General features: G+C 39.2%; 1 long non-coding RNA gene across 1 annotated transcript; it reads right to left on the reverse strand.

Annotated features, from left to right (window-relative positions):
- Window positions 1-18,278: 18,278 nt before the first annotated feature.
- On the reverse strand, window positions 18,279-19,375 carry LOC126280905 (uncharacterized). The gene is made up of 3 exons (XR_007551220.1): window positions 18,900-19,375; window positions 18,637-18,747; window positions 18,279-18,463 (listed from the first exon to the last, which is right to left on the reverse strand). It is a non-coding gene; the product is annotated as an uncharacterized LOC126280905 (long non-coding RNA).
- Window positions 19,376-21,811: the final 2,436 nt, after the last annotated feature.

Here is a 21,811-nt window from a genome sequence, read left to right on the forward strand (position 1 = left end):
CTGCCAGAATGTTTCAAAATTCTTCCTTTTCATGAATTAAGGTTTTTGAACTGAAGTATCCAGTCTCATAAGTAACATTTAGCACTTTAAACATAGTACATAAACATGTAGAATATATTAATATTCTACATCTGAATAGCTTCTAATCACTGGAAATTCCAAATTGATTCAAGACTACAAAGACAGTGACTTTTTAAAACAGAGTAAGGGGAAGTTGAGTAATAATATAAATATATAAAATAAGAATATTTTGTGCAAAGAACTAGAAATGACAAGAACAACTTTTCCAAAACTTCAACTTAAAAAAATGCAAATAAGTTTTAGTGTGTCTATACATTTAAGTCACAGTGGGGCAGTTTTCACATCAAAACATATTGACATTCTTTTCAGAATTTATAAAAAGCTTCTAACATTTTTTTCTCTTGTTCTTCATTCAAGGTCATTCAGTAAATTTCAGACTGCAATATCCGTTTAAAAACCAACAGTGGTCATACCTCTCATGTGGTTATCACTCCTATCCACAGAATTAAAATTGGATATCTTTCTCCAGTAACTCTGAAATGTAGCAATGTGGAATAAATCCGTTTGGTCAAATTCTAGTCCTGGGATAACTATTTTTTCTTCATGATGTACAGGTATTACCCATGATGTATTTACCTAAATTATCAAAATTCTTATTTTGGTGATATTTCATTGAAAATTATTATCCAGTAGTTTATCTGACTATGCTTATATTAAGTTTATAGCTAGTCTTTCAAGAAGCATCTCCTTTTGAGAGGACTCCGTAGTTTATGATTTTCACATGCCATGTGATCATAAAAATATCATGAGCTAATAATTATTTCCGTCTTTTCAGCAAACAATTAACTATTTCTGAAAAGTCACTGATCAAGAAGTTAATTGTTGTTAAATTTTCTACCAGCCAGAAAATACTTTTGTTATTTAAACCTATAAGCTCATGTAAGTCCAAGAACTGACATGATTTTGTTGCTCAGTTTTATTCTGAACAAGATAACACTTTTGGTTGCAGAAATGATGTGATAGTTAAGACATTAAGGCAATTAGAAAATTTCTGAGCCTGTGAAATTTACATGAAACTTGTTAAATCCCACAGGAGGTATGTATGATTTAACAAATTTCCAGACGTATATCGTATAGATAAAGCAAATTATTACTTGATTCTTTGTAATGTTATTACCACCAAGTTTGAAGATTATATACTAGAATGTAATTAATAATTTCACAAATTAATTACTTGCTCCTCCATATATAGAACTGCCTGATGTTAGTACCATCAGTTGGAGTTCAGTATTCGGTTCAGTAACAACATGTAGTCACTTGAGTTGTCACTTGATATTCTTACGATAAGTCAGCCAGCTGTATTTATTCACCATGCTAACATCGGTGAGTAAAAGTCCGTGCCTGGTAACATCTCAGCGTAAAAATATGATAGTGACTGACTTAGTAAACCATTAGGAAGTGGAAGTCTTATTTCATATTGTGAACTTTTAGCACTAATATCAATATTCCTATACTTATTAACTTTTTTGTCTGCTTATGTTTAATGTGATCTCTAAGTCCGTGAACATAACATCTACCATTTATGTTACAATAATTAATGTATGTGTGTAATTTTAAAAGTCATGTTCTGTCAGAGAATATAAATATTAAAACTTTATTTGTAGTACTGGTTCATGCATAAGGAACTAAGAATTGTAATCATGTAAAACGTGGAGGGAAGTCTCTCTGCTACAAAACTGGTTTGTTGGGAATAGAAAAGATGGATTTGCTCATCGAACTGCAAAGTTCCTTTATGGGAAGAGTTAGTTGGTGGCAATATGCAAAGTGGTCTTGTGTACTGAACATCGCAAGAAAAGGAGCAAAAGTTTTTAATATAGCCTTGGATGCAGAAGAATTTTGGCTCAGTAACTGACATTCATGTTAATATTGATTATAGATTTAAGTGTTAGTAAGTCTTTTTCTGGAAGTATTTGTATGGAGTGTAGCCATGCATGGAAGTGAAACATGGATAAGCAACATTTTAAGCAAGAGAAGCGAAACCTTTGAAATGTAGTGCTACAGAAGAATGCTGAAGATTAGGTGGAAAGATCACATAACTAATGTGGAGGTACTGAACAGAATCAGGAAGAAAAGAAATTTGGGGCACAGCCTGAATAGAAAAAGGGATCAGTTGGTAGGACACACTGTGAGATATCAAGGGATCACCAAGTTAGTACCAGGGGGAAGTGTGGGCATTAAAAATTGTAGCGACATGAATACAGTAAGCAGATTCAGAAGGACGTAAATTACAATAGTTATTCGAAAATGAAGAGGCTTACACAGGATATAGTAGCATACAAAGTTGCATGAAACCAGTCTTTGGACGGAAGACCACAACAACAACATGTTGTTGTTGTCTTCAGTCCTGAGACTGGTTTGATGCAGCTCTCCATGCTACTCTATCCTGTGCAAGCTTCTTCATCTCCCAGTACTTACTGCAACCTACATCCTTCTGAATCTGCTTAGTGTAGTCATCTCTTGGTCTCCCTCTACGATTTTTACCCTCCATGCTGCCCTCCAATACTAAATTGGTGCTCCTTTGATGCCTCAGAACATGTCCTACCAACCGATCCCTTATTCTGGTCAAGTTGTGCCACAAACTCCTCTTCTCCGCAATCTTATTCAATACTTCCTCATTAGTTATGTGATCTACCCATCTAATCTTCAGCATTCTTCTGTAGCACCACATTTCGAAAGCTTCTATTATCTTCTTGTCCAAACTATTTATCGTCCATGTTTCACTTCCATACATGGCTACACTCCATACAAATACTTTCAGAAATGACTTCCTGATACTGAAATCTATACTCGATGTTAACAAATTTCTCTTCTTCAGAAACGCTTTCCTTGCCATTGCCAGTCTACATTTTATATCCTCTCTACTTCGACCATCATCAGTTATTTTGCTCCCCAACAACAACAACAACAACAACAACAACAAAATTCACAGTATACATCTGTTACCTCTTTAATATGAAGATCAAACACTACAAAGATAATTTTCAGATCTTGTTATACAGCAAGAGCCATGGATACTTTAGCTATCTTTTTGATTAGTCACAGCACATCTCCAGCCACCAGCCTTGTCTTAAATAATCAGTTGAGTACTGTATAATTGCATGGGCCAGTCACGTGGTTTCTTATTCAGTAATAAGTTTGTGTTGTTTGAACTTTATGTTTAGTGCTCATATTATTTTTAGTCATTTATCTATAAAGGGGCCAGTTCTAAGAGCTGTGGTATTCCAGAGTATCCTGTTCCTTTGAATCAGAAAAATGACCGATTTCTATAACAACATTTAATAACATTTGCGGAGGAGTAGATGTCTCAACCATTCAGTGAGTTTTGTTTCTGAAGCACTTCATATGTTTTTCATGAGGGACAGTTAAAGTTTCACTAATGTACATTTGCAAAAAAATGTTCTAAAGTATTTTGTGTAAATGTCATTCTTACTTAAATGTCAAAACAGCATTTAAATTATTAGTGTAAAACTGCAATCATTCAGAACGATTCACTAGCTCAGAAACAGGAGCATAAGGAATAATTACTAAACAGATCTGTAAGCAACAGTGTCTGTATTTTCATGTGTGTACTATTTTGCATTTCTCATGTTCTGTTTTGACTGAATTGTCCAGCTTTGATCTGAGCTACTGATAAGATTAGTTTCTGCCCCCCCCCCCTTTCCCCCAATACTAATTGTTGAGTCAGCTTTGCTTTCTAAATTACAACTACCATACTAATGAAGTGTAACTTCCAATTTCATAACATTAGCGCATTATAATACGTAACTGGCTACCACTATTCAAACTACAACAGAGTCAGGGATCTCATGTCTTACATGTGCCCTATCGAGTATAAGGAAGTGTATGCTCCCAGCTAAAACAAACAGTAGTCAGAACAAATAGCGTAAAGATTTGAATACCATTTCAGTGACAGTATTTCCCAATAATTAAACTGATAAAAGATCCTCATGGTCAAGGTAGTAGCACTCCACCATTAGTACCGTACTCATTTATTGGTAATGACCATTAGCGTTCTACTTTAAAACACAGTAAGTGTTACCAAGAGCTACTTATTGCAAAAACGCTTTAATTCTCTATCTTTCCTGTTCATGCCAAACCAGTGGAACATTAGTGGCTAAAGTGTGGTGATGTCTCGTGTCGTACTTGCATAACAGAATTTCAGTATCAAGTGAAGTCCACACCAATTGTTAAATTTCTTCATGAACAGTGAAAGAACATTGTACAGCTTTGCTGATGACCATTTTCCTTAGAATTAATTACAGTTTACTTTACTAATAATAGAATCTTAATTCAATTTCCATTGGTTTTCCTGCTGCTTCCTTTGAATAGAAAAGTTTCAGGAAGTGAAAACAGTCTGCTACATTTTCATTACATGTGATAATGGTGAAAATTAAAATCCTTTCACAAGAGTAACATTATCAGTGAATTGATAATTTTGTAGTAGCTGGTAATGTTGCGAACTATGGCAATCCTAACATGTAGAATCATGACTGCTGAGTTTGTTATGGAACTGATTATGAAAAATGTTGCCACTGATAAGGATCACAGAGTTTATTTACTAACATGATCTTTGGGCTTTGTGAAATATAAACAGGAGTGTCGGTGATCATCACCAAAACGTGTGTTGACAATAATAAAAGTGCAAATAAGTCAAATTTAAATCAATTATTTTGTGTTTTTTATTTAACACACTAGTTATGAAGACAACATATTTCAGAAAATAAGATGGTTATACGTCAGTGTTACTGAGAAACTGCAGCAGTGATCATCATCAATCAGATTAGTTACATCGCATCATGCTAGTCACTGAGATTTTGAAAACACAGAGCCAAATCTTACTATAACAACTAAAAACAAGTATAAAGTGAGAGTCTCAGATAGCAAGTGTAAAATAACAGTCAAAAATTTGCAGCAACCAGAAAGTAACAAATTATGCTATTTATTTACATGTCACTACCCAGGAACAAGTTTTAAGGCCAGAGAGATGTGGTTTAATATTGTAGAGAGAATAATGTTGTATGAGTTGAAGCTGTTACATTATTACATTTTCATACACTATCTTACTCTCTACAAGAAAATGTTTACATAGTCGAGCAGGGTCACTCAGGACATTAAGGACTAGATCAGACTTGAAACTTCCTGGCAGATGAAAACTGTGTGCCAGACCAAGACTCAAACTCGGGACCTTTGCCTTCCGCGGGCAAATGCTCTACTTGCAAGTGCACTTGCCCGCGAAAGGCAAAGGTCCCGAGTTCGAGTCTCAGTCCGGCACACAGTTTTAATCTGCCAGGAAGTTTCATATCAGCGCACACTCTGCTCCAGATTGAAAATCTCATTCTGGATACATCACACTTATTCAAATTTTTTATTGTCAACATATATTAATATTGTATTAATTTACAACATTAATTATACAAAACAACATTCATTTATATTGAAGACATCCTATAACACAAAGAAAGTGCATGTTCTGATATGTTACATGGGAGCAGCAGTCACTTTGTTCTTTCAGGAACTGCACCATTTTCACCCCAATGGCTTCTTAAAATCCCATGCTGAGATCTAAGAGAGAGTGGAAAAAAAATCAGTATCGGCAAGATATTGGTGTATTCAACTAACTCATGCATCAGATAGCAGATGCTACACCCAGTGGGACAAAGGGCTACAGAAAGAGAATTTTTTATCATGAAGTGGATTACAGCTGTTAAAATGAGATATTAGTGATGGTTGGCACATTTAACATAAACATAGGTCTTAAAGGGCCCATCCCAGAGGGGATATCAGCAACTAAGACGGTACTTCTTGGCTATTGACTCCAATGATGATGTTTGTAAGGTTGGCACTATTCCCTTGCTAAATTTGATGAATACATTGTTCAAACACACAAACAAATCACATCATTTCAATAACAGAGTTGCTGGGTGGGCCACCTATCTTGAGACATTTTAACTGTAGTGTTTTCTTAATACACTCCTGAAATTGAAATAAGAACACCATGAATTCATTGTCCCAGGAGGGGGAAACTTTATTGACACATTCCTGGGGTCAGATACATCACATGATCACACTGACAGAACCACAGGCACATAGACACAGGCAACAGAGCGTGCACAATGTCGGCATTAGTACAGTGTATATCCACCTTTCGCAGCAATGCAGGCTGCTATTCTCCCATGGAGACAATCGTAGAGATGCTGGATGTAGTCCTTTGGATCGGCTTGCCATGCCATTTCCACCTGGCGCCTCAGTTGGACCAGCGTTCGTGCTGGACGTGTAGACCGCGTGAGACGACGCTTCATCCAGTCCCAAACATGCTCAATGGGGGACAGATCCGGAGATCTTGCTGGCCAGGGTAGTTGACTTACACCTTCTAGAGCACGTTGGGTGGCACAGGATACATGCGGACGTGCATTGTCCTGTTGGAACAGCAAGTTCCCTCGCCGGTCTAGGAATGGTGGAACGATGGGTTCGATGACGGTTTGGATGTACCGTGCACTATTCAGTGTCCCCTCGACGATAACCAGAGGTGTACAGCCAGTGTAGGAGATCGCTCCCCACACCATGATGGCGGGTGTTGGCCCTGTGTGCCTCGGTCGTATGCAGTCCTGATTGTGGCGCTCACCTGCACGGCACCAAACACGCCTGCGACCATCACTGGCACCAAGGTAGAAGCGACTCTCATCGCTGAAGACGACACATCTCCATTCGTCCCTCCATTCACGCCTGTCGCGACACCACTGGAGGCGGGCTGCACGATGTTGGGGCGTGAGTGGAAGACAGCCTAACGGTGTGCAGGATCATAGCCCAGCTTCATGGAGACGGTTGCGAATGGTCCTCACCGATACCCCTGGAGCAACAGTGTCCCTAATTGGCTGGGAAGTGGCGGTGCGGTCTCCTACGGCACTGCGTAGGATCCTACGGTCTTCGCGGTCATCCGTGCGTCGCTGCGGTCCGGTCCCAGTTCGACAGGCACGTGCACCTTCCGCCGACCACTGGCGACAACATCGATGTACTGTGGAGACCTCACGCCCCACGTGTTGAGCAATTCGGCGGTACGTCCACCCGGCCTCCCGCATGCCCACTATACGCCCTCGCTCAAAGTCCGTCAACTGCACATACGGTTCACGTCCACGCTGTCGCGGCATGCTACCAGTGTTAAAGACTGCGATGGAGCTCCGTATGCCACGGCAAACTGACTGACACTGACGGCGGCGGTGCACAAATGCTGCGCAGCTAGCGCCATTCGACGGCCAACACCGCAGTTCCTGGTGTGTCCGCTGTGTCATGCGTGTGATCATTGCTTGTACAGCCCTCTCGCAGTGTCCGGAACAAGTATGGTGGGTCTGACACACCGATGTCAATGTGTTCTTTTTTCCATTTCCAGGAGTGTACAAAGAGAGGTGTCTGACCCGAGTGAGAAGCATGAGCCATGTACCGTTTGTGAAATTCAATCACTCTACTTGTGCACTTTCTACTATAATAAATAAACATGGAGATTAATTTTATGATGAATTTCAATAGGTTTCACACTCTTCCTACACAGAAACTGAATAATGAAATGCTGTCTTTCATGGTGCAATTTTTGTGGAGCTGTGATTTTCAAAGCTGGTATTGGTGTGTCAGCATGATGCTGCCACCATGTGAACATCCCACTATGCTTAGGGACACGATTGTTGATTTGAATGTTATTGCTGCCACTTTTTGCACTTTCATTACAAATTTACAATTTTGGTTTGATCATTACTCTAGATACTGATGTAACAGTACAAAATATATATATATATATATATATATATATATATATATATATATATATATATATATATATATAATGGCAAAACATCTATCAAAAGTAGCCCTAAACAATATATTCATATATACCTTCCTATAAGGCAAGATTTCCCCCCAAATCTGTCAAAATACAGGATCAGTTTATAATCAAAGTTGTAGTTTTTGTATAAACATCAAAATTACTGGCATTCTCCAAGATAGCTGGAGCTTCACATATGCAGGGAAATATGGCACAAACTTTCGTGGTAAGTCATCAATGAAGTGAAGCCATCAACTGTGAAGGAGATTGATCTGGTGAGGCTTCAGCTGTATTTTATTAATTGTATACTGGGTACATACTGACTGAGATGCATTTTATTTAAGATACTCATATTAGGTAAATAACCCTTGCCTTCCTACACCTGGAAGAGCATTCCGGACACCAGCTCCATTTAGACTAAAAGAAAAATAGATTTCATTCATAAAAAATGAGGAAATTAAATAAGGAAGTGTTTCATTTTGTTTGTCATTATTTTAAAAGCCATTTTGTGTGTAATTACTACACTGAAGCACCAAAGAAACTGGTATAGGCATGCGTATCCAAATACTGAGATGTGTAAACAGGCAGCATATGGCATTGCCTAAATAAGACAGCAAGTGCCTAGTGCAGTTGTTAGACCAGTTATGCTGCTACAATGGCATGTTATCATGATTTAAGTGAGATTGAACATAGTGTTACCGCCGGCGAATGAGTGATGGGACACAGCATCTCCAAGGCAACGATGAAATGGGAATTTTCCCATATGACCATTTCATGAGTATACTGTGAATATCAGGAATCTGGTAAGACATCGAATCTCTGACATCGCTACAGCTGGCGAAAGACTCTGCAGGAATGGAACCAATGATGACTGAAGGGAATCGTTCAACATGACAGAAGTGCATTCCTTTCACAAATCACTGTAGGTTTCAATGTTGGGCCATCAACGAGTGTCAGTGTGCAAACTGTTCAATGAAACATAATTGATATGGGCTTTCAGAGCTGAAGGCCCACTTATATATCCTTGATGACTGCGCACACAAAGCTTCACACCTCGCCTGGGCCCGTCAGCACCAACACTGGACTGTCGATGACTGGAAGCATGTTGCGTGGTCGGACAAGTCTTGTTTCAAATTGTATTGAGCTGATTAACATGTACAGGTATGGAGACAGTCTCATAAATCCATGGACCCTGCATGTCAGCAAGGGGCTGTTCAAGCTGGCGGAGGCTCTGTAATGGTGTGGGGTGTGTGCAGTTTGAGTGATACGGGAGCCCTGATACATCAAGATATGACTCTGACAGGTGACATTTACGTAAGCATCCTGTGTGATCATCCAGATCCATTCATTTCCATTGTGCACTGCGATGGACTTGGTCAATTCCAGCAGGACAATGTGACACCCCACATGTTCAGAATAACTACAGAGTGGCTCTAGGAACACTCTTCTGAGTTCAAACACTTCTGCTGGTCACCTAACTCCCCAGACATGAAACATTATTGAGCATATTTGGGATGCCTTGCAATGTATTGTTCAAAAGATATCTCCACCCCCTCGTACTTTTGTGGATTTATGGACAGCCCTGCAGGATTCATATTGTCAGTTCCCTCCAGCATTACTTCAGACATTAGTTGATTGCCTGGAACATCCTATTGTGGCACTACTTCTGCACACTCATGGGGGGCTCTACACGCTATTAAGCAGGTGTACCAGTTTCTTTGGCTTATCGGTGTATTTGCATGTTACAATCATTAGAGCCTGCAGTCATTTGCTTCTCTGGAAGTCCGCTAATTTTTCTGAGTGCAATTATTATGAAAGTAAACTTCTTTTCACTGATAATAAAATAGCAAAGAAATTATTTCCAAGCTAACTGTGAGTCACAGCTATTTTGTAATTTCAAAAGTAAATGAAAGGTAACAGTTTTATTATCATCTTTGATTTTGGCAAAAGTATTTGAGATTAAACAAAAGAGTATCAGGCCTCAGATTTGTTATAATGTTACTGTGAAAGATAAAGTTTTTAGAATAATTTTATGTAACAGTTCATAGTCTTGAATATCACATACAGAATATAAAGTGAATTTCACATAATTGCTGGCAGTAATGTTATACTCTCATCTTTATGTGTCTGTCTCCTCCTCGTCTTCTCTTTGTCAATTCCCTCCTCCCCTTCTCTCTTTCCATCTTCATCCCCCCTCTCCTTTCACCTGCTTCATGCATGTCCCACTCCTTCCTTCATCTATCCAGTTCCCCCTCCCCTGTGCTCTGTCCATTCCCTCCTCTATCCATCTCAATCTGTCCTCAGCCATGCTCAATGACACATATAGCACCTGCAATAAACTTCAATAAAGAAGGCTCATACTGTTCCCAGAGCATGTCTGTTACAGGGCAGACTGCACATCAGCAACTTGAAAATCATTATTTGCTCTTGATGCACAGGCTGCCATGTGAAGCAGTTTGATACTATTCCAACACAACATGCCTGTCAGGCAAAGCAGCCTACATGTTGCGGCCAGAAAACCTTGCCCTTGACATGTAGGGTGCCCTGTGAAGCAGGGTGATTTGGCTGGCCCATACTGTCTCCACACAACATGGCTGTCAGGCAGGGCAGCCTATATGCCAGGGGCTGCTAAGAACACAGGTTTGACTGTATCTCTGCTCCTATTGGAGCTAGGAGGTTATAAACCCCACATTGCTGATACTCTTGAGGCCTGCTGTTTCTGTGCCAAATTTGTATGAAATCAATCAGGGGGTTTGGGAGGAGATCCCAGACATAAACACATACACTCTGCATATTCAAGAATTCTCCTATACAGATAGCCACATTACATAATAGATTTTGGAGTACATAATTTCATATTTAGACTGTATAATGACAATATACATGCCCAACTTTCAGAGGACCTGAAAAGGGAAGGTTTCATGCACTGGAGCACCAGACTGTTGAATATGAAACTAAAGGCTTTGCAGTCAATTGACAAATTATTGGACTGCACTTGCTGAAGATGAATAACAACTGTCTAACAGCAGGCAGCATAGATTTCCAAACACATATGGTCTGATGCAAGAGGGTGATGAGGAACATGGGGATAATATTACAGCAAAGGTGGATCATAATTTTGATCAGTCATAGTTCACGAAAAAATTAGAAAAATGTCAAGGAGTGTCTTTAAAGCAATTGAGGGTCACCTTAACGGTTCAGAAACACGGTGTTTGTCAGGCAACAGCAGACAGCTTCACATTGACACAATATAAAATTACGAACTTTCTTTTGGTGAAAAGAGGAATGGTTTGAACGGAATGGTACTATTGAAAGGTAAATCACACAAGTGGAACACAGCAAATTACGAGAAGAGTGAAATCAACAATGAAATCTCAGTGTCATGAGATAGGAACATGTTTCATGTGCAATATATTATCCCTTCTTTGAGAAGAAAGCATGCAAACAGACCTAGAGATGGTTGTGAGAACCGTGATAGCATTCTCTTATTCCAATATTTACACAGGTCACTTCATTAGGTAGTTCTTGGAGTCCAGGGGCCTTCAACTCCTTTTCTCATTCTGACTCATTGTAAGGCTGTACGATAAATAGTAGGTATTATCAATAGACCTGTATTGTTACACGTCTAAGTAACCAAATACTAATGCAATCACCAAATAAATATTAAGCTACCAACAAAAGATACTTGTATACATCAGTTATTTAATATAACTGGTTAAGCAGTAGGACCCCCCCCCCCCCCCAACTTCAAATGAGAAGCTTTCCTTCTACTTCTCAAGGTCACACTTAACTTGCATAAGCAGATATACTATTAAACAGTAAAGGTGAAAGTTTACTGCTAATTCAATATACAGATAAAGTTGCTACAATGTGATTTTCTTTTGTTAGTGCCCCCCCCCCCCCCCCCCCCCTACTCTTAATGGGATACATGGAATGGTGAGTGAACACAAATGATAAGTTTGATCACTCCTTTTCTATGTACCACCCAACATTTCTAGATATTGACCTCACTGATGACAAGATTCAAACTTAAGGATGGAAGCTAAACATAAGAGAAACTATAATAGTAGCACTTTAACAGTTATGATTCATTTTTATGTCCATAACAGCCATGGCATTCATTATAAATATTCATTATGGTAGAGCACTTGCCCACGAAAGGTAAAGGTCCCGAGTTCGAGTCTCGGTCGGGCACACAGTTTTAATCTGCCAGGAAGTTTCATATCAGTGCACACTCTGCTGCAGAGTGAAAATCTCATTTTGGAAACATCCCCCAGGCTGTGGCTAAGCCATGACTCCGCTATATCCTTTCTTTCAGGAGTGCTAGTTCTGCAAGCTTCGCAGGAGAGCTTCTGTAAAGTTTGGAAGGTAGGAGATGAGATACTGGCAGAAGTAAAGCTGTGAGTACTGGGCGTGAGTCGTGCTTCGGTAGCTCAGATGGTAGAGCACTTGCCCGCGAAAGGCAAAGGTACTGAGTTCGAGTCTCAGTCAGGCACACAGTTTTAATCTGCTAGGAAGTTTCATATCAGCGCACACTCCACTGCAGAGTGAAAATCTCATTCTGGATTATAAATACATCTGTTCACACACTGATATGCTATATGAATACAAAAACAGGCACACAGCTACCTTTATTATTAGAAGCTACCTCAAGCAGATTCATTGTGCCAGCTCAACCATACTGAAAACTACTCAAAAGTAACATACCAACTTATCTGTCTTATCCAGAAATGTCTCACCCTTCTTATAATTCTTCCAAATCCACTCACAGCAACTGCTTTGGTGACCTCCCAACATACATGTCTTAGACACTTGTCTGCCCTGCTTCAATCAATTTCTTAAGCATGCTGTTGATACCCTTCATTCAGTAAGCCTCTACTGCCCAATCTGCACTTGGCACTTTCCTATTACTTTTTTCTTCAGCTAACACTGGTTTCTCCAGCTACCGCTGGTAAAATAAACCTAATCAAAAACAGAACTGCCGGCCAGTGTGGCTGAGTGGTTTAAGCGCTTCAGTCTGGAACCGCGCGACCACCACGGTAGCAGGTTCGAATCTTGCCTTGGGCATGGATGTGTGTGATGTCGTTAGGTTAGTTAGGTTTAAGTAGTTCTAAGTTGTAGGGGACTGATGACCTCAGATGTTGAGTCCCATAGTGCTCAGGGCCAGCCAAAAACAGAACCAATTGTGTTATTAAATGTCAAATGTACTAGCTAGTAAAGAGTCTTTGTCGAGCTTTCTACCTTGGCATAATAACCACTAAGTTGCCTGCGTAAGATTAACAGGACTATGTCAAAGATCCTACAATGTTTAAGAAACAATGTACTACCATGATCCAAATTCTGTAACACAGTAGTTTTCAGCTAAATGCAGCCAGAGAAAGAAGGAACAATATATCTCTGTGCTGACTGACATAATTTCTGTATACATATAAATGGTTCAAATATAGTGGAGTCAAAGGTAGAGAATGAATCATCATCTACAGTTATATAACTGATAGAGGTGCTTTTATTCCAAGGCCACTAAGTTATTAACTGAATTTACGAGAATGGTCCATTTCTGCTGGTTTCTGGAGAAAGATTAGCATCCAGCTGACAATAAGAGAAGGCAGAGGTATTGAGCTGCAGTGTGGAATGTTAGAAGTTCAAAGAATCACAGAATTAAAGCTTTTCTTCCCGGCTTTGTGCAGTAATCATATTGTGTCCTTTCTAGCATGCCTGATATTGAATTTGCAACAGTTAAGGTGGTCTTGCAAACACAGCTACTGTACACATTAAGTGGTGGTGGTGGTTAGTGTTTAACGTCCCGTCGACAACGAGGTCATTAGAGACGGAGCGCAAGCTCGGGTTAGGGAAGGATTGGGAAGGAAATCGGGCGTGCCCTTTCAAAGGAACCATCCCGGCATTTGCCTGAAACGATTTAGGGAAATCACGGAAAACCTAAATCAGGATGACCGGAGACGGGATTGAACCATCGTCCTCCCGAATGCGAGTCCAGTGTGCTAACCACTGCGCTACCTCGCTCGGTATACACATTAAGTGTAGCCATGAAGAGCAAGAGATCAAATGACAAAAACACTATTGCATGATTAGGCCAAGGTATAAGGATTAAGTTATCATTACAACCTCACGGCCAAGATAGTCGCCTAACATGAAATCTCTCCAATTGCTTGATGCTGGTTGTACAAATGAATAAGTAAATGACATCTTACTGCTCCAGTTTTCTCTGTTCAAATTGACTTAGTGGCTATAGAAATATCTGGTTTTGTGATGCACGGAATGGCCATGTTGGTTCTTGTGGTTCTGAGCTCATCCAACTATTTTGTAGTACAATATGTATTTGGTTTTGTAACAAGTTAGGACAGGTGAGAATATATTCTCTCTGCAAATCACGTTTCAACATCACAACAAATTTAAGGAGACCATGTCAGAAATTATTATTATTATTATTATTATTATTATTATTATTATTATTATTATTTTATTTTTTATTTTAATCCGGAGCTAGAGCACAAGCAACTAAAGGCAACCAACCTCAACAACGTCCCTATACCACTCCCAATTCCAACCCCTTGCCACAAGGATCATATGCCTGTGGAAGACCCAGCTGTAAAACCTACCCAGTCCACTCACCCAGCACTTCCTATTCCAGTCCTGTCACAGGTTTATCCTACTCCATCCTGGGCCAGGCCACCTGTGAAAGCAGCCATGTCATTTACCAGCTCTGCTGCAATCATTGCACAGCTTTTTATACTGGTATGACGACCAACCAGCAGTCCACCAAGATGAACAGCCACTGCCAAACTGTGTCAAAGAGCAAAGTAGACCACCCTGCGGCACAACGTGCAGCTGAACATAACACGCTTGGTTTCAGTGGCTGCTTCACTACCTGAGCCATCTGGATCTTCCCTCCACCACCAGCTTTTCTGAACTGCGCAGATGGGAGTTATCTACATTGTTGGTCCTCCTCCTGGTGTCTCCGGTGATTCTTGTGGAAGGTCAACTAATGGACTGGTTTGAAGCCACTAATGCGGTGGCTGTAATGGGACACCCTTCTCTAACATTACATTTTTTATAGGAATAATCGATACCATTTACACTATTTATTCTTGTATAGGTGAACATTATTTCAGTTGTTTAACTAAAAGAATTTCATTTGATTTTGTCTACAGTGTATTATATTTCAGACTAAAATGTGTAAAAAGAAATTAATTTGTTACGCTCTGTATGTACTGTTAAAATTATTCTTCTTTAGAAATATTTGAAATTACAAAATATCTGGCACATTTAAAATTAATAAATTACCAATTGCACAATCTAATGTGAATTATTAAATTTATTTCTGGATCCATTTACAAAATAATGATATAAATTAATAAAGATTCTTCTTTTGTCAGGAAAGTTTGTAGACTCTTTTGCTTAGTAAACTCTTTGGAATGTTGTTAGTACCGCAGAATGTACGGTAGTAGTGGGCATGCCTCTGATGCAAACACATGTGTTCTTCTGTTTTTTGTCACTACAAAGTGTAATTGATGGTTTAATGGAAATGAGGATTGTGAAGTCAGTGTGATATAACAGAAAACATTTCGTCAATTATTCACTTCAGCAGGAACACAAAAATCAAAATTTCAGACTCAAGAATGTTTCCTTCCACCCAAAAACAAGAGAAATGAAGACAAGTAAAAAGTTTTTCTTTTCTATATCTTATGCCTCATGAAGCTTTCAAAACTTGTGCAGAGACAGAGAATTTTAATAGTGATTGCTGGGAGGGTAAGATTACAAGTTCCAGGTTTCCTGCCATTGTGAAGGAATGTCTGGCGTCTAGAATGTGCTGGTTTGATCCTTCCAATGACCAATGATACCATTAATGATAACACATTGCACATTATTTAGACTGAATATTAATTCTGTTTGAGTACTTGGCAGTTGTAATAATGGGTCCACTGCATCTCTTCTTAGCGTCACATGTGAACACATTGAGATTCTTGTGAATGAAAATTTTCTGGCCTCCACAGCAGGGTGCTAGTGAAGGGCATAGTTTAGAGATTTCTGTCTTGACTTGTCGCAATAAACACGACAGCTCTGGTTAAACTGACAGTTGTTGTGCCAATAAATAAATAAATAAATAAGTAAGTAAATCTCCAATGGCAGAAGTAATGTCTCCTCATAATCAATTTCTGCTGTTGTTGCTCCAACATTTGGTTTGAAAGTTGTGTGGAGGCCCAGTGTTAACGTCCTATGCCAGTGCTCTGCCATCCTGTTCCTTGCGGCTTGCTGGCTGGTCATATGGTGGTGTTGGAACCAACACAAATTAGACAGTTTGAGCAACAACGTAGACTCAGATTGATGCCCTTGATCAATAGTGGCACGAGTTGAACAGCCGAAAGGTGAAACTCGCATCATTTAAAAAGTTCTTGCTGTTGTTTCCATGGAGATTTCTGGTGTCGCCTCTGCCCAAAGAATGTACCTATCAATAGCCGTGAATATATTATATCAGTATCCTTCTGATGGTGGAATGGGGCACACAAGATCTATGTGTACATGGAAGGAATGGCCTGTTGCTTCAGGAAATTCTCACTCTGGCTTCTGCATATGTGTGCCGACTTTGCACTGCTGACATGTGATAGACATGCTCAACCACTGATGACAGTCTTTTTTAATGCTGGGCCACACGAATTCCTCTGTCACTGGCTTTTGCGCTGGGATGGGTAAGGTTATGATCGCTGTCAAATACTACTTTAATAGAATTTTGGGCATGAATGATCTGAGTAGAGTTGAGGCACATCACATGAACTCTAGCTGGCGAAACTGCCTGCGAGAACAACCTTCTCGGGCTTCTAAAAGCTAACGTCATTGGTTTATGGTTCCTATAGGTTACAAATAACAATTGTTTATTTGCTTTCTGACTTGAGGAACGACATGTGCACTAGCAGTCGTATGTCTAGCTAGCTGGCAAATAAGTATTGTTAATACAGCACTGTGGTACATGGCAGGTGAATCGTATTATGTCATTCATTTGTTTTTCTTCAGTAACAATCAATATAAAGGTAAGTTTTGCCAAGTGCAGATATTTTTAATCGTTGTTTGTCTTCTGTGATTACTGCTTCTCTGTCAGCATCGTAAATTTTTCATGTAGGTACAAAATGCAGTGTTTCAAATGTATCGTGCAGTTCTAAAGATACGGAGAGACGAAAATGCTGGAAGTACGACAACAGTTACTTGAATTTTAATAAACGTATACTTCTGTACTGTAAGGGTCTATGGGTTGCACGCAGCCGTGTGGTACATAACACACGTTCGCCAGTCGACCTGTTCGGAATTCTGACAATTTGCTTGGTCAGTCGAGTCAAACTGCGATTTCCGTGACAAATCGCAACTAAGAGTCACAAGTAGCAAGTAAAAAGCGCAGTTAACATTCTTTTCCTAGTGCCATCTGTTGAATGACGTACGTACTTCGTTATAAGAGCCTTGTGCCTCACGAGATCGGTGTGCTGTGTGTGCGTATGAAGGACTTATTTCATTAGTGGTACAAGTCCATTTTTGTTCATTTTGAGATACGGAGTCGTAAAGTTAAATGAGCGCTGAAAAATCTACAGTTGAGATACCAGAAATATTCAAGCATATAGCTTCTTGCTAGAAATGAACCTTTATTAATGTTTGTTTGGATCATTAATTTCAGAAACATTATTGACAGAAAACTGGAGGTAATTGAAATAAGCCCTTCACTTTATATGAAGACATGCACATTCAGCGTCAGTTATGATTGGTCAAACACAGCTGTGACTCTGAATGTATTATGTTAATAAGAAGCAACATTGCCTTTTTCTCCTGAAAATATAAAGTAACGTAACAATTGTGATTCTGCTTCCAATATGACAATTTGGTTAATACTTCACAGGTCTACAGGACTTTGCAATGTTAACACAGCACAACTCAGACATCTCTATAAGTGTAATGAAATGAAGACAGCATTATTGAGTCATATGAATGTCTCACTTTTATTCCGGCACAGTTCAAGACTCGGGATAAAAGTTTTGCCCCTGGTGTTCTACATGGCAACTTCACACACACGGACTTTTTGCCGACACTACAACCACCTACATAAGTAAGCTTTTCCTGTGTTACTTTCAAGTACTGCACTTAAGCTATTCCTGATTTAACTGGAAGATCTGTACTTCCCACTTTCATATCAACAGCCTCAAAATGCATATTCTATACCAAGATTGTGGAGAAGGGGGGGGGGGGGGGGGCGGCGGCGGCGACATGTCACTATTCAACTAGTGTTTACCAGTAAATATGTGGCGGAAAATTACGGGTATAGGACGGCTAAAACATGTGGAAAATGAGAGTTTCATTATTCAATCACTGTATTTAACATTTATTATTCCTTTAAAATCGCATAACAACTTCAATAAAACACAGTTTAATCGCTCATCTGCACACTTATTTCACAATTATGTCACTTTTAAACTGCAAACCCTCTAAGAGCTGTCTTGAATCTTCATGAGTCTCTCTCAATAGCCTTGATGTGGATAGATACGTACAGCAACCAGTAATCAAGACTCAGAACTGTGTCTGCAAAATCACAAGGTTTATTAAACAATTTGTGCTGTCACTAATTACAAGCAATATAATTGACAGATTGCTAATATTTGCTGTAATGAAAGCCACTCAATGGGATATATTTCACAATTGCAAGAACGATCTCACTGAAGTAATTAAGTCCATCAAAACACTTAGAAACTAACCTCTAGTCTGACGAAAACGGTCTAAAGACGCAGTGGCAATTTCTCCAGATCTGTTGACAATCATATTTTGAGTTATCAATTTACTGAGTGACTGAAATGTAGTTCGGGTACCTGTGAACATAACAATGTTAGAATTCATTTTCTAAACACGAACTATTACGCTACTGTATGGCTACTTACATATTAATTACACTATTAATATTTTCACAGTTGTTTCTTTAATACATAATTAAAGCCAACGGAAGAACAAACGTAAAACTTACTTGCCAATGACAGATTTGTTGAGAAGCAATTTTCTGTGTGGGCACATGTAACTTTTTCATACGGTGGTAAGTCGCAGAAATCGCAGAAGTCACAGAAATCGCAGAAGTCACAGAAATCGCAAAAGTAGCAGAAGTCACAGAAATCGCGGAAGTAGCAGAAATAGCAGTGGCGGAGGGATACGCGACCTACGTTCCTTAACGGCGACTCTTAACTGCGACAAATCACAGTTAAGAATAGCAGATACTGAAAAGTATCATTTACAGAAATCACTGATATCGGGAAATCGCAGTTTAGCCCATCACTAGTACTAAAGGAAGAACGACCACAGTGAGTCATTCGATTCACATGTGTAAGCTATTGATAGCATGCTTCCCAAAAAAATGGAACGACGTTAGGAAACAAATCATGGTAGTCGGATAAACAAACTACGAGAACACTTTTCCCCACAATCTAAAAGAAATGACAGAACACGAAAACTTTCACTAAACATGGTATGGTTACTACAAAGTCTCTTCTTTCATCTTGCAAAGTTGCCTACCATGTAGCAAAGAAAAAGAAACCTCGTATAGAGGAAGACATCATTTTACCACCTGCTCTGGACATGGTATTACGATGAGTGAGTGAGCTGCCAAGTGTGCCTTTGTCAAAGAACACTACAAGTTGTAGTAGTAGCAGTAGTAGCTTTATTCATCCACAGATCTCTTTTTACAATGATTGTAAGTTTTGATCTCTAAAGAAGCTACTCATGGTATCTGGACACATTTTTATTCACCAAGAAGCAGAGGCATCAGAAAGCAGGAGCCCTGCCCTTCATGAGGTTCTTCAGTAGCTGAAGTGGTAAACTTCATTAAGAGTCTACCACTTAAGTCGAGATGTTTTCAAGATTTGTGCGTTGATAAGAGGCTGAGCACATTCCTCCAACTTATCACAGTAACTCTTGTTGGCTTCTATGTGAAAATGATGTATGCACTCACGATTTGCAACCGCCAGACAAAATTTCAGCCTTTAGGAAGAAACTGCTTTTGTGGAAGAGAAAGCTGGATGATAAAGATATAAATTACATTTTCTGTGCTCTTCGAACGATTTTAGAAGGCAAGGGCTTTCAGTTGAGTCAAGCACTGAAGTTCATGATTGTGGATCATTTAACTGAACTCTTTGGTTAGTTACTTGCTGCGTTTAAATGCGAACATCTCCTGAAAGACGAAAGCCGAATTTCAGAAACCGTGTTTCGCTGTCCCGTTCATGTTAAGCCTGGTTTCCTCAGCCATTAATTTCTTACACGTGTAGATCCCGACCTCGACCATCGCACGTACGCTGTTTCCACACACCTGGGTTGGAAACGGCTTCTTACGTGATTTCCTAGATTCGAAAAGTAAAATTATTCGTAGGGGAGATGCGCAGCTTTTAGCCGAAGAGCGTATAATGACATTAACGAAGAAAAAACTGACTCACAGATGTTGGACATGGAAATGTGTATCTCGTAGGAATCGTTCAGGAACATCAAATATGCTAATAAGCTAGTTATACTACGAAGGCGATGTTTCGCAATTTACATTGGCAACTGGCGTCACTGCAGTATACATGGCGTATTGCACTCCGAAGAGCACTAGTTCTAAATTTTTATGTTGTTTACAATACAACAGAAAGTAAAGTTTTTCCCAACAGTTCAGCTTTGTCTTTATTTTCAGTTAGTCAACGTTCTGTTAGGTCACAGACGCCGTGAATATATGTTCGTTTTAGCAGTACGGTATTTAATTTTGTAACCGAACATTGTACTACTGTGCAGAACTGTCATTACTCACTGATGACGCCAATAACGAACACTTACGTTTACAAAGGATTTTAATGAGCGTCAAGATTAGTTCTAAATCTGCAAGGCCACCAATAAATTTCCATTTCACATAAATATCTGCACTCAACGACTAAGCAAAAAAATATTATCAATATACTTAAATTAAAAAATACCTTTAACAGTATTGACTGCTCTGCAGCAATATGAACCTCAAAATGTGTGTGTGAATTCCTAAGGGACCAAAACTGCTGAGGTCATTGGTCCCTAGACTTACACACTACTTAAATAACATTACACTTTTATTGGTCCTTTTGATCATTTGTTGTACAAGGTACACTATATGATATTCGACAAGTCATTGTTATTTACAATACGTTTTTAAATCATACAAGAATATTTACATTGTTTTAGACTTAATATTATCACAACTGAACGTTCAGCTTCCATATATTTTATTTAACCCAAGTAATTCAATGTTTTTTAGTATTTGGCAATAAATTTTTATCTTTCAAGATATTCATCTATATTATAATAACGTTTTTGCAATAAATATTTTGGAGAGCAGTTATAAATTTTGATGTGTCTTTTATTGTTTTAATGTTTGTAGGTAGCTTATTGTATAGTCTGTTTCCAGTTTGTAGTGGTCCATTCTGTTTTAGTGTTGTCCGTGCATGTTGAACAAGTATGTCCTGCTTTCTTCTTGTGTTATACATACAGGTAAAATGTACAAACACGGTAGTGGAAGGATATGTAGGTTCTTGAATAAGGGCTTGCATGAGCTTGATGCAGCATTTTCTATGGCTCTTACAACTCTCTTCTGATATATAAAACAACTTTTCTAGCAGATGCGTTTCCCCAAAAGATTATGCCGTCTCGTGAATCACAGTACAGCAGCGAATAGCAGGCTAACAACACTTTATTTGATAGTCACAGAACATACAATACAACATGTCAAAGATACACTGTCCTAAGAGTAAACAAACAGTCTCTCACTTGCCCAAAGTACATCACTCTGTGACATCCTCCCCAACCTGGTCGACCTCTAAAGGTACGGCCAGCTGCACTGGACAACTAATGATGTGACCTTCTGGTGTCCGGAGTATTATCGTCCTTAATCTG

Source organism: Schistocerca gregaria, chromosome 1 (genome assembly GCF_023897955.1).
Source record: "Schistocerca gregaria isolate iqSchGreg1 chromosome 1, iqSchGreg1.2, whole genome shotgun sequence".
NCBI lineage: Eukaryota > Metazoa > Arthropoda > Insecta > Orthoptera > Acrididae > Schistocerca > Schistocerca gregaria.